We start from the raw sequence: 13,817 nt of genomic DNA, 5'->3' as shown, positions 1-13,817 counted from the left end.
CAATTCCTTTTTATAAACTAGAGAAAATACATCATGTTCACATATGTAACTCACATTAATCCAAAAGATTTGGAAACCAAACAATCACTGCGCGCTAATAATAACGAAAAATAAATGGTTTAACCCATTCAACACATATACACATACAACTAATGAGCTCTTTTACGGTGATTGGCACGGAACTTTGGTTCCGTCTAATTAAATTTTGGTTCCGTCTAATGTAATTTTTCGTGATCGTTGATTAAATCTTTGTGATAAATTTTCTGTAAGTTCTATAATGATATGACACCGTAAAAGAGCTCCGGAACGGACGTTTTAATTAGTGTAAAAAAAATCAGAATCAGATCTCTCCGATCTGATACATCTTGATAGAGGCTTCTGATACGTCTGGAAAGAAAACCAGAGCGCCCGTCGCCGCCACGCAGCCGCTGCCCCGCAGCCGCCGCCACGTAGCCCCCGCCCCGCAGCCGACGCCGCCGTCCAGCAGCCGCCGCCGCCCCTCCCCCGTCGCGAGTCGCCGCCCCGTCGGCCCATCGCGGGGACTCACGGCCCCGACCTCTCCGTCGCCGCCGCGAGTCGCCGCCCATTGGCCCGCTTGCCTTCAGGTATGAAGCACTAGTAGATAAAAGATTCATCTTCTCATTTAACCTTCCAGCCTAATCCCAATGTCGCAGCAATCTTCTGATGTACTTCCACTGAAACTCTGCTTCTTGTGTCGTTCATGCTAAATTGACAAGTTGACATGCTGGCTACTCCTGGACCCGTGAGAGAATGCATGTTCTTTGATGTAATTCTCCCAGAATTCAATCTTGAGGCAAGAGGGGTTGATCCACTCAGTTGGTTTCACTTTATTGAAGACTTCCTGAACTTTGATCTGCTGTTGTATCCTAAATTTGCATGTTGGTGATGTTACTGAATTTTGCTATGTTCTAACAAACACAGATCTGAACGGCGTGAAAGTGTGGAGCCTGGATGTTCTGATTGGCATTCAGAATTTACTGATGCAGGCGCCAGCAAGAGTCCTCCAGGCAGCAAGTCCACTGACAGGTACAATGCGTGTAGTAGTCGATGAAGAAGCAGCGAGGAGGATGTTTCATAGCACAGATCGAGGAAGAGAAGTCGCAGTAGTCGTGATTCGTGATCGAGGCAGCGATTCATGCCATGTCGGATGAGCAAGATATGCGGAGGATGGGGGGGCTTGCCTCCTCCTTTCCTTTGACCTATGCCATGATGCTCATGGGCAGCTTATCTCTTATTGGATTTCCTTTTCTAACTGGATTTTATTCTGTTTCGCAAAAAAAAAAAAAACTGGATTTTATTCTAAAGATGTGATCTTAGAGCTCGCTTGAATATCTGGGCATCTGGCCACCGGCAACTCTGGGTTTTGGACGATCGAATGCCGTATAGATGGCACTACCTCATGTAGTAGTCATTTGGCAGCCTTGTTTTCTACTGTTTTTTCCCCTTTCCTCTTTGCTGATGAGAGGTTCTTTACTGGAGAGAGCTCTCTTGCGATGCAGAAGGATTATAATTTTTTTTTCCTAATCTAGAGTTATTGATACTATATGGGAACGATGCTACGGTGATGTCAATGCGGGGTGTTAGCCGGACTCCACCTATGTCTAGAAGGATAGCCTTTAGCGAATCAGATGGAGCATAAACCTTCTCCTGTCTCAGTAACGTGCTACGGCCCTGCGGGGGTACTAGTTTATATTTGCGAATCTGGGATTGTTTCTCCTCTTACTGACGTAGCTGGTGATCATGGACCTGTTGCTGAAACTAGGATCTAGGATGGTTGTTAAGCATATCAATTAGCAGATATTACTTACACTCTTAACACATAAGTATGGATTAAGGAGGAGTTGTTTTCTAAAATCGCATTTTTGGCTATGCCAGTACTACCATTTACTTTTGCAAATGCTTATACTCTTATAAATGCATCAATAGGTGGTGGCACTTCTGATAAAATATTGTTAGACTACTCATAGTGCAAGTAACTTCAGTAGTGAAATAAATTGACTATTTCATGCAAAATAAATTGACTATTCGAGTCTTTTCTTCACATAAGAGCATCTGTAACCCAAAGGCAAAAAAAGCTTTAGAGGAGCAAATTTGCTCTTCTAACGGCCAAAGTGGCACCTAACCGAAAGCCAAAAAGACTTTCGGACATTACAAAAATAATTCATTTATAATCTAGAACCGAAATATCATAATTTAAAAAACACATAATCATCAACGACAACCGGTATTCGTTAATGGTAAGCACACTATAATTCAACCCAAAAGGAGTTTCATCATTTTACATGAAAAGCACACATAATATTTGTTCATGGCGATGATCTATCTTCGTCCTTTCCACTCTGACCAACATCGAGGTAGGCACCAAAAGGGGCTTCATCATTCGACCCATCATCACCATCCTGGCGAAAAGAATAGTAAAGTATTAAAGTTAATATAAAAATAATGCATGCAAAAAATGATACAACACGAGATTGGCAATATACCCTACCTCGTCACTCTCATCGTAACCATCACCTCGAAAATGATGATTTGCCACAATGTACAAATCACACTTTTTTGTATCTTGATGGGCTCTCACCATTTCATCTACATCCTCTTGATTTAAGAGGAGGACCAATCCTTCCGGTGATACACACCCAGGCTTGATGTGGTACAATTCGGAATTTCTACCACAAGCATGTACACACATGTTTCTCGACTTTCAACCTTGAAATTGGAATAAGTAGATCTCATATTAGATTGAAGATGGACATGTAGCAAAACAATACAAGGAAAAACTAAGAAATATGCAGTGTGTACATTTGATATGTGCAATACTGCTCTCCAGTGCATCTACCAGTCATGAGAGTACGATGGATTACGATTGGGAAAGTCCGCAACAAATTTATTGGAAAGTACAAACGGAATTTAATAGTGGACACACAAAACTTACCGTGTGCCACCGCTCCGGCCTCGGCACATCACGTCAGTTAGGCACAATGTCTCTTTTCCTCTTCTCGCTCTCTTCTTACCCCTGTTCTTCTGCCTTCCTTCCCTTGGTCATACATCGACATCTAGGCGCTCGCTAAGCTCAAGACCATTCCATTCAGATCCATTCGCATAACAGATTTCACAGAGGAATGTCCAACAATCTGAACCTTAAAAGGATCTCCATTCCCTGCCAAAGCTCAAGGCATTAGAGAGGACATACTTAAACCGTGGAAGAGAGCTTGAGTGAAACTAAAAGATTTTTTCACAATTTTAGGAGTCATAAAATTAGTAGAGTGATGTTTGTAATCAACCTCATAAGAAGATCATCTCATAATTGGCACAACTTCTGCCGTATCATGCTGATCAGGGAGGAATTTCACATAGCTCAAACTGTTGAATATGAATGCATTTTGATGGTGATATGATCCTAGAAACATAGCAGCAAAGAATACTGAAAAAACGTATGCAGTACCGCGTGCTAGCCATGAAAAGCTTCAGCGAGAGAGGACATACTTACAGGATATGGTAGCCTAAACCCAAAAATCGTCGCTACCGCTCCTCCCCTCGCTGGTCATGTCCAACGCCGTAGCCGTCGCTCCTCCCCACGCTGGCATCGACCAACGCCGAGAGGGCAGGCTAACGCAGAAGCACCAGCAACCCCGATGTGCGAGGACGAGGAGGGCATGGCTGACGCCTTGGCAAGATACGAGGAGTAGGCCTCCTCCCTGCCAACCTGCCCAGGCCTCGGGGGTACGGCAACTTCCGGTACCCCGCGCCGCCGCTCCTCCCATAGCCGGGAGCCTCCGCCGTCCCCTCCACCCCGCGCTGCCCTCCGTCGCGGAGATCGACGGGAGAGACCTCCGTGGACGCCGGGCGCCTCCGCCGTCCCCTCCACCCCGCGCTGCTCTCCGTCGCGGAGATCGAAGGGACAGACCTCCGTGGACGCCGGGCTCCTCCACCGTCCCCTCCACACCCCGCGCTGCCCTCCGTCGCGGAGATCGACGGGAGAGACCTCCGTGGACGCCGGGCGCCTCCGCCGTCCCCTCCACCCCGCGCTGCCCTCCGTCGCGGAGATCGAAGGGACAGACCTCCGTGGACGCCGGGCGCCTCCACCGTCCCCTCCACACCCCGCGCTGCCCTCCGTCGCGGTTCGCGGAGATCGACGGGAGACCTCCGTGCGCGTCGCCTCAGCCGCTTCAGTCTGTCGCTGTCCCCTCCCCTCCGTCGCCCTACCCTCCGACGCGCCCCCCTCCCCTGCCTCGCGGAGCTCGCCGGAAGGGCCATGGCCACTCCTCCGTCGCTGGGCAGAGCTCCGACGCGGCCCCTGACGCGGCCCCCTCCCTCCATCACAGAGCTCGCCTCGCGGAGCTCGCCAGAAGGGCCATGGCCACTCCTCCGTCGCTGGGCAGAGCTTCGACGCGGCCCCCTCTCCTCCATCACGGAGCTCGCCGCCGTCGCCGGAAGGTATCTGGCTCTCCTCCGTCGCTCTTATCCAGAGAGTGTGAGAGAGATGAGATACAGCCAGAGATGGGAGACGAGCGGATGAGAGAGTGAGAGAGATAAATCAGTTTTAATTTTATTTGGTGAGAATAGTACGAGCTTCAAGATATGTGCATATATGATCAATTGTTGTTGCTTTAAGATATGTGTATTATCATCGGATGATTTGGCCGCTGAAAAGGACGGTTGTTTTTTATAATATTCACAAAATATATATCAGGTTCCGGTCCCACCGAATTTGGTTCCGGTCCCGCAATTTTGGTTCCGTCAGTTTGGTTCCGTCTAATTATCACCATTAGATGGGGGCAGATGGACGGTTATTAAAAATGACAATCACCCTAAAACTTATAACAACTAATACGATGGAGTTAACTATTGATTCAACGGCAAATTATGATAGACATTTCGCTTCCGAATTTCTAATCGCTCCGTCGGGAGCTCAGGCAAGTGCGGCAAGATGACGACCTACATATCTTGAGTTAATTATCGTCTTCACGGATCACCACATTCTTGTTCCATGGCAAGGAGGGTGTTGTAGCAAGGCAAATAAGAACAACAGAGGTGTGTGGGCGAGCGAGGGAGAGGAGGGGGCGGTGTGGAAGGGATGGACAATCCTTTTACACATCAATTTGTCGATGGACAGGGATTCAGTAACATTGAAACAGCATGGCACGTTGGCACGTTGTCCTTTGTCGATATCTGGAAGACATACCATAGTAGGAGAGGTGAATGTGTGTTCTTCTTCTGCAATCGGGTTGTAGATTAAAAAATCTCAATCATTTACCATCTTAATAAGAAAGCACATGAGAAGCAGATGAGTAGGAAATTTCTTTTGGTGCCCACATTAATCTGTTTGGTACAAAAAAAAAGGGAGTATATATTTGATCAATGAACGGAGCAAAGGGGCAACATAGCATTTTCTATTTGATCTTTGTTCCAAGCGGAAAAAATAACTTTAAATGTGGTTAAATCTTGATTTGACCGTGTTTATTATGATTCATGTACATTTTTCCTGTTTCTGTGAACCGGATCACATGGGCTACCACATTGTTGTGAACCGGAGTATTGCATAAGTATTTCTACCTTATTATCGTGTCTGATCAGTTCACGCGTTATGACAATCGTATGAAGTAAAAAGGCCCTTCATTATTTTCACAGCAAGAGAAACGATATCCTTCATTATTTTTCTTCTCCCTCTTCCCTTTTCATACTAGTTGAATGCCCGTGCTTCGCCACGGCTCTTTATCTTGGGTTTAGTGTCACACATGTAAACAATACATGTAAAAATTAAGTACAAAGAAAAAAGAAATTCACATGAATACTGTCTTCACTTTATAAGCATGTTAGCGTCAAACATGTTGTGTACACAATAAAATAAAAATTAAGGCAGAGACCGGAGAAGAGATATGGACTGCAACTGCAGTCTATACACGTGTGCTGGCTTGGACCTCCGTGAGTGCCTCCATGATCGCTTATGCTGATTCTTGGAAGAGTCTTCATGGGTGATGAAGGAGAGCACGGGAGAAAGGCAGGCTCTGTTTAATAGATCAGATTGAGTTTGTACATCTGATCTTGTATCGGAAGCGCCACCACGTGAATGCGTGATGGCACCCGGAAAAGGGCCATCGCGGTGGCAAGGTGGTCGCGTGCATCTCGCGAGAAACTCACTCTAGTGCCACTGATATCCTCCTTGTATTTGTGCGCTAGCCATGCCGTGCCTCTGCTGCTTCTCGTGGGCAACAACTGACTTGATTTCCCGAGTCCGGTTCAGGCGCGCGCAACAACTAATCCAAAGTGAAGCAGTTATTTGAGAGAAATACACGAGAAGGGGGTCATCAAATTATGTTATTTTCTTAGATATAAAAAAGAGCCACGTAATATTCCAAAATAGTAACATTTTATTTCACTTAAAATTAAAGTGCAATTCAACTAAAATCTAAAATTCGAGATCATTTGCATAGAGAGTAATACCCAAAATTATCTCATCTTTACTGTTCACTAAGGTTCCACTTTTCTCATATCAAGCACATGTAATGCACCTCGTTATCAAACTGAGCATATTAACCCCATTTGACCTTCTAGAGGAACATATCTCACAATAAAACTATATGTATATATTTATTCAACATCATGCAAAAGTGGTAAACCTTTCAATAGCAGATTAATTCCACCAAAGTCGCTCCATTCTTTCAATATACACTAGTACAAATGCCCGTGCGTTGCCACGGATCCTCAAATTTTATTTCTCAATGCACATATATAATTCACAACTTACTATAAAAATTCAAAACAAATCAGGAATATCATAATGTACTATAACATGATAATACCGAACGCAGTAACAAAACATCATTGTTGTGTGCATGTGCGGTTTCTTGTTACTCTTCCGCGGTAAGTCTCATACTTAAGTTCTGGACCGTCATAACTGTCAACTCAACAACCTCTTCTTTTAGATATATAGTAAAATGCTTGTACGTTGCCACGAATTATGTTCTTTTTTTATCACACATGTAACATATTATACATAAAAATTCATGTCTAACATAGTATTTAAAAATAATAAGACACTACATCGCTTAAAACATATTTCAAGAAAAATCAATCCATTAATATCACTTATATTATCATGTTTAGCAAAGTGTTTTTATCGACCATGAGACATGTGCACTTTTGAACTACGGGAGTACATAGATCCCCGTCTCTCCTTGTTAACCTCATGGTTTTATTCATGTTTTTATCTCAAACTCCATATGGAAGCATATCAAACACCTTCACTTTATATATCTCCACCATTTTACCAAGTCTAGCATACACGACCTGATGATCATTGTCGCTCTGTCTCTTTCTTTCACCGACAATGATCAGTAGGAAGACCATGTGGACTACCAGACAAAGGTAATGGAGAAAGTTCCTCAAGTTACACAATTCATGTCAGATAGTATCCATCCAAGTGCGAGCAACGAAAATATAGAAGGTTAGTTACAAGTGAAGGCCAAGTCCACTGGGAACTCTGAAGAAAATTTATGCGTACGGTTTCCTTTGGAACATTTCCGTCTGAGGCCATTTGATCCGAAGAAAATGCAATGTTCCAAGTCTTTCTCGCCCGTACATTTCATATGCAGAATAAAACATCCACTCAGACTAAAGGAAACGCCAGCGGAAAGCCTTTCCATGGACAGCACACCCTTTTTTTAATTCCAGCTGTTTTGAAAACCTGCAGTTTACATTACTTATTAATTCATCAAACATGTAAAACCCAACGGTCCCTGAACATATATACAAACCCTCTTGGACCTGATACATTCGTATGATTCCTAGATCTTACAATAAATAATGGTTAGATCTATTAAGCTCTCCCTTCAAGATAAGTTCCATAATTTTTTTTTCAAAAATCTACTGAACTGCTATCATAGTAGTAGGTTATCTCACCAATCTTGTACTAATTATAGTTATACATTTTTTGTCTAAGTTTAATGCTGATTTCAAAATCGTTTTTCCCTCTTTCAGATTTCTAGGTTCTGAAGTTCAAAGTAATAACCAGGTTTTGATTTCTGCCCAAAGTAATAACCTACCATTGAGAAAGATGGCCAACAGACCAATACAATGGTTCCATGCGTACCCGCCTGGACATCCGAACTCTAGCTCCGAAATAAAATAAAATTAAGGAGGAAGGAATCAGAAGGAGCAGACAGTAAAAATAAAGAGAAGATGATGCTCCCACGGGGAGAGAAGGAGGTCAGCTGTGTCAACTGGGATGCTCTTCTCTGACCTTGTGCAAAGACTGGCTGTCGCCATCCTCCACGGGACGCGCTCTTGCAGTGCCTCCTCTCGCCTGCCACCGACGTCGTCTCTTCCTCCTCCGTCGCGCTCATGGGTCATCCCCCATGTCGCCGCCCACCTCGCGGACGCGCTCCAACACCTGCTCCTGGCCGACACCGCGTCATCCAGTTCATCCAATATTAGGCCTGACTATTCAACACGATAGATGAATCCACCATATAACATTAGACAAATAAGTGAGATGAGGATGGAGCATCATATAGTCTACTCCGAGAGAGAGAGAGAGAGAGAGAGGGTAGAGTATCATCAGAATGCAGCAAAAAGCTGACCTTAAGTGAGATCAGGATGGCGCATCATACCTTCAGTAGCCAAACCGAGGTGTTGCAGCCTTGCAGGGCACAACCTCCAGGCAAGTTGTGGTCAGGACCATCCACCACTCGATCAGCTATGTCTTACCGCTACAGCAACCCACTACAACCATCATTCCATCAGAACCCCAGGAAGAGGTAAATCGTTGGAACAAACAAGCAGAGAGGCAGTGTGAACCACTGAAGGGATTCAAGCAGAACGACGCGGTTTAGAGAGGCATGGTAGATAATAAGTGAGAGTGCAACCTGCAAGGGAGGATTTAATCATGCACCACTTTGTACTTTGGCTCTCAAAAATCAGATTACACATTTTACACTGATTGCAAAAAACAAAGAACTCCATAGTTTTCCAGCTGTAAATACTACATGTCGACACCTAAGCAATTTTACCTTTTAAGCCTAAATGAACAACTAATCATAATAGAGGTGAGACTTCAGTTCCTTGTTCTCTCAGGTATACGATCAAACTGAAACACCTAAAGTAAGAAACCAGACTACTATTTCCTTGAAGTAAGAAACTACTTGTACAACCTGAAGCCCTCACCTTGGGACTTCGAGAACCAGCACCACTACTGAACCCTATGCTCCAACTCTGAAACATCTTCTTCCTAAAGCAAGCAAACAAATATATCAACCAATTCTGATAACACCATAAATCCCAAATTCAAGAGCTACATCAAATAACTCTGATGAATACAAAATCAAGAAAATAAAACCAACCTGCAACCCCAAGCACTGAAGAAATAGCAACCAGAGAGATGCCGAGAAAAGAGAAACAAAACGTTAAATACACTTACACATATATAATAATTAAATACACTTAAATACCTCTTTTCATTTTTCATTTAGTTCTGATTCTTGCATCTTATAGTTGGGGCAAGTTCTAATTAGGTTCTAAATCATGAAGAGTTACAACTAATTAACTAACAGGATACTTTTATGAAATGCAGCAGCAAAAAGAACTGAATAGGATTGATGATGAACAGTTATCATCACCCTGTGATTGCATCTCCTAACTTTCTTATATCCTTTGAGAACTGCAAATAAAAATACAAGTACATTAGTCAATATAACAAAAGATATTCTAGCAATGACATTTGTTAAGATCCAATGGGCCATACCATAGTTGGAGCCTCGCCATTGTACAATTAATTAGCAGCATGCCATTAGCAGCAAATATTATCAGCAACCACCACAGAAAATACACATACGTCACATTAAATTTCCTACCCTCGTTTGAACAGTTCCCATCAACCAGAAGTTCAACGTACATGCAACAAAAAATATATATCTATATACGGAAGATTTAAAAACTTATAGGAAAAATCAAAAGATTAGCTGGATCTAATGAACATCAACCATACTTCGATAGAATTTTCAACATGTACCATCAACCAATCCAATGAACTTTTATTTAGAAAATTTAGTCGTACGACTATAATAGAAACCACAAGCCAACCAATCACATACTGATTTCTATTTCAGTTGTATATATATTTTTATTAAACTGTTTGATATTTCTAGAGATAGTAGGATTGCAGGATATTCCAAAAAGGTAGATTATTAAAGAAAATATGTTAAAGGATGTTTTGGGGAAAGTTCTTGCCGCTAATGCAAGTAACCATTTATCTACGTAGGCTGAAACTAACAACCATTCTCTGAATGGTTACTGACTAATCTGAGCTGCATCTATATGTGTTAGGTGTGAGCTATCATCAGGTCCACTGAAAAAAATATTGTTCGTCCAGTAAAACCCAACAGACACCACAATTTTCTGGATTATGTGCTAATCATTCTGAAACGGTAGGTCAACTTATACTACACATATCACAAACTGATATTTGTAATGTACATTCTGAAACGGCAGGTCAACTTATACTACACATATCACAAAATAATTTATGTAAAACGTAATGATTTCTGTAATGTAGCAACAGCCATAAAACGTAATGATTTCTGTAAAACAAGAAATGTAGACATAGATGACAAGAAATGTAAGCACACCTATTCTTGATGGCCGCTGCTGCTATCAATTTGTCTCTTTCGTTTTAGGCAAAACCAGAGCAATCTACATTGCATAAACAATGCCTATCGTACCACTCACCTGGTCAGCGACTGGCAACTGAATCGGAAAGATATTATTTTGTCCTTGACAAGCTTCAGGCATCTGAACAAAAGAGGATTAAGATCAGGTATGATTTAAAGCTCAAAGTCAAATTACTACTTGCTGAAAATAATCAAGAATCAATGAAGAAAATACCTCCCTCTCTGGAGCAGACTGCCATTCTTGGTCGGATTGAAACACCTGGAACTGATCCGGCCATAATGCGCGCAGCCCCAGATCTCGGCCGGCGGAGGAGGTGTTACCAAAGATAGCTGGGGAGTGGGAGAGAAGGCAAGGACGAGACGCACACTGACCTGGATCTTGATGCTCGTCGCCGTCGACAAGGGTGCGCCGGTCCCGAGTAGGTGGAGGCTGCGCGACCCCAAAGGCTCCATGTGCAACGCCCTGGCCGCGTGCACCACCGCGGCGCGCGCCCGTGGGCAAGAACCTCTGGCCGCCAGGGCTCTGCCGTAGAGATCGCGCCTGACTCCAGCCGCCTTGCCACGAGCCGCCGCCCGCTGCCTTCTTCCATAATTGGTGGTGATTCCTTTCTCATATCCTTTACTTTCCTTTGTGATGGTGCGGTGATTCTGTTTCTCATGATACGGTGATTAATTGTTTGACGGTGTGGTGGGAGGGCAAAAGGGTCATATGGAAAATATGTAGGACGAAATCTTCGACCGGAGGAAACAGAACCAATTCCTCCTTTTTAGATAGTAGAGATTTAAAATCCATAGCCAAACATAATAGTTCGTGTTGTAGCTTCCACATATATGTAGCAAATAGAAAAATGGTAAACTTTCACTTACTATCGCATGTAATCTACTAAAAAAGTTCAATAGTAAGAACTCTCATTGTACACTATAATCGTAGAGTGAAACAATTCTATAGACAAAAATAACTTCTCCACAAACAAAGTGATAATCGTCGAAGTACGGCAATCAAATATCTCTTGGTTTCACCAAAATTACTCGAAAATATCAAGCCTTTTAGGGAAAAATAGCAAGCGTATCTCCTCAAGGAATGAACATATAAATTCTGCGCGCTAAATTTTTTATACATGGCTCCGCCTTTGTGGGCGTGGGCGTGTCTTCAGGCTTTCCAGACGCGTGAAAAAATACAGCGCGAAAACAACGCTTTACCAAACACGCTGAAATACAACACGCAAAACAAGTTGTGCATACATATTATTGAAAATAAGATCAAACATACTGCTAAAATAGGTTTTAAAACGAAGACAAGAACGATAATACAATACAAACATTTAAAAATCAGAGAAATCGAAGTCCGATCCCGACGACTCCGACGGCTCGATCAAGACCAAATCTGCCAACGTTCGTCGTTGTCGTCGATGGTCGACGGGTCGGCTTCCTGCGCCTAGATGAAGCGCTTACGCGTGTGAATGTCCTCCTTCTCCACCCTGCGCTCCGCCTTCTTCTGGGCATAGAAGGCGCGCTCGTCGATGATGTCCTGCGGGAAGGCAGCAACCCATGCCTCCATGGCACGTTTATCTTCCTGTGCAATGGCGAGGTGGCACTGAACCTGCTTTTGGCGGCGGCGCTGCTCGGCGGTGACGAGGCTGTCGAAGCTGGCCAAAATCTCCGCCTCCACGAGCGACTCGCAGTCCTTGAGGTTGAGTTGCTGGCGGAGGCGCCCGAGGTGTCATGCCGCCGCATCGTAGGTGCGCGCCGCCTGCTCGACAGTGTCGAAGGTGCCGAGGGTGAGGCGAGCACCGCCGGCACAGATCTCCGCATAGAAGGTGTCGCTCGAGCGGGCGCGCGCACGCCGATGAAACCAGAGGAGTTGCCGGGGGGCATGGCGGCGGCGCGGTGTCGGCGGCGGTGGTGCGGGTGGCAGGCGAGAGGGCGTGTGGAGGGTGGGAGGTTTCAGCGGTGGTTGACGACGCATTGCGCGCGCTTTTTATACCGCGCACGGAAGAGCGCGCGCCCATTCTCTGTGCGAGCGGCTGCTTTATCGCGCGCGGGGCAAAAAAAATTAGCGCGCGCGGTATTTTCGTCTATGAAAGGAAGGTGAAATTGTCAAGAAAATGCGTCAAAATTTTCAGGAAGCGAAACTAAAAATAAACTGTCATGAAACCGCATTGACAGCCACTACCATATACAAATTAAAACAATCATGTCGTTTGGAGCACTCTAGGCTGATCTCAGAGTAATCAAAGAGAACAACATGCAATGTGTCCTCACCTTGGTCATTGGAGCAGCGATAGATAGAAGGTGTAGACTTGGAGGAGCTGGCTTGTGGAAGAGTCTGGCGGCTGAGTCCTCCTAATGACTGCTGGTTCTGAACGGGGTCCATCCACGTCTCCTACTCCATGCTAATCCACCCACAGTTAATCTGTTATAACACCAAGAAATCGAGATAGAGAGATAGATATGAGTGTAAATAGTAGAGAGCGAGATGGAAGAAGGATCGGGGGCATGTGAGAAGCGCCGCGGCTCAGCCCACCGACCTCGGGCAGCGGCCGCCCGCTATGGTGACATCGCCCCACCTACGGCCATCGTGTGCTCCCCGCGAGAGGAGCGGGAGCACTCGTGGAGGCGAGGAAGGTGTGCGGGGATCAAACGGTGGTCATGGCGGATAAGTATTAGCTCGTGGAGCTTCCGTTTCTCCCCTAATCCTCCCGATCTAGTAGGAGCCATCAATTCACGCATAGAACTTAGGAGAGGAGTGGAAGAGAAAAGGCGGATGCGAGGAAAAAAGGACGATCAGTTTTCTACGGTTGTTATTTTAGGAGAAAAGGAGGGGAAAGGATGTTGGCGCAGATCCTTCGGATCGATCTCCACGTTTTTAGGAGGGATGAGGATTACTGAGTGCGGTATCGGTATCGGTATCAGGACGCGGGGTATTATTGTTGCGTTTTCTTTGTTCTGCGCGCAGGTTTTTTTTTTCAAGATTGCGTTGAGATAAATCATCTTGGTAGGATAAAGACGTGGGGTATGCACGGTGTCACATCTATCTTTTTACGAACAATATGCCACCGCTAAGTGTACTCCGTTAAAAATGCTTTCTCATTTATCCATCGTGCACAATAATCGGATCTATTCCACTAAACC

General features: G+C 44.5%; 2 long non-coding RNA genes across 9 annotated transcripts; both read right to left on the bottom strand.

The window, feature by feature from the left end:
* Positions 1–2,232: 2,232 nt before the first annotated feature.
* LOC124661745 lies at positions 2,233–3,818 on the bottom strand. Of its 8 annotated transcripts, XR_006990287.1 has the most exons (5): positions 3,509–3,810; positions 3,303–3,381; positions 2,954–3,178; positions 2,510–2,727; positions 2,233–2,420 (listed from the first exon to the last, which is right to left on the bottom strand). It is a non-coding gene; the product is annotated as an uncharacterized LOC124661745 (long non-coding RNA). The 8 variants fall into 8 exon arrangements; XR_006990284.1 differs by having other exon boundaries at positions 2,954–3,418; positions 3,505–3,818; XR_006990283.1 differs by having other exon boundaries at positions 2,954–3,418; positions 3,509–3,818.
* Positions 3,819–7,390: 3,572 nt separating this feature from the next.
* On the bottom strand, positions 7,391–10,966 carry LOC124665235. The gene is made up of 6 exons (XR_006990514.1): positions 10,900–10,966; positions 9,360–10,806; positions 9,184–9,247; positions 8,261–8,885; positions 8,064–8,129; positions 7,391–7,705 (listed from the first exon to the last, which is right to left on the bottom strand). It is a non-coding gene; the product is annotated as an uncharacterized LOC124665235 (long non-coding RNA).
* Between the last annotated feature and the right edge of the window lie 2,851 nt (positions 10,967–13,817).

The sequence above is a fragment of the Lolium rigidum genome, chromosome 6 (genome assembly GCF_022539505.1).
Source record: "Lolium rigidum isolate FL_2022 chromosome 6, APGP_CSIRO_Lrig_0.1, whole genome shotgun sequence".
Lineage (NCBI taxonomy): Eukaryota > Viridiplantae > Streptophyta > Magnoliopsida > Poales > Poaceae > Lolium > Lolium rigidum.
This window is presented reverse-complemented; position numbering and strand designations above follow the sequence as displayed.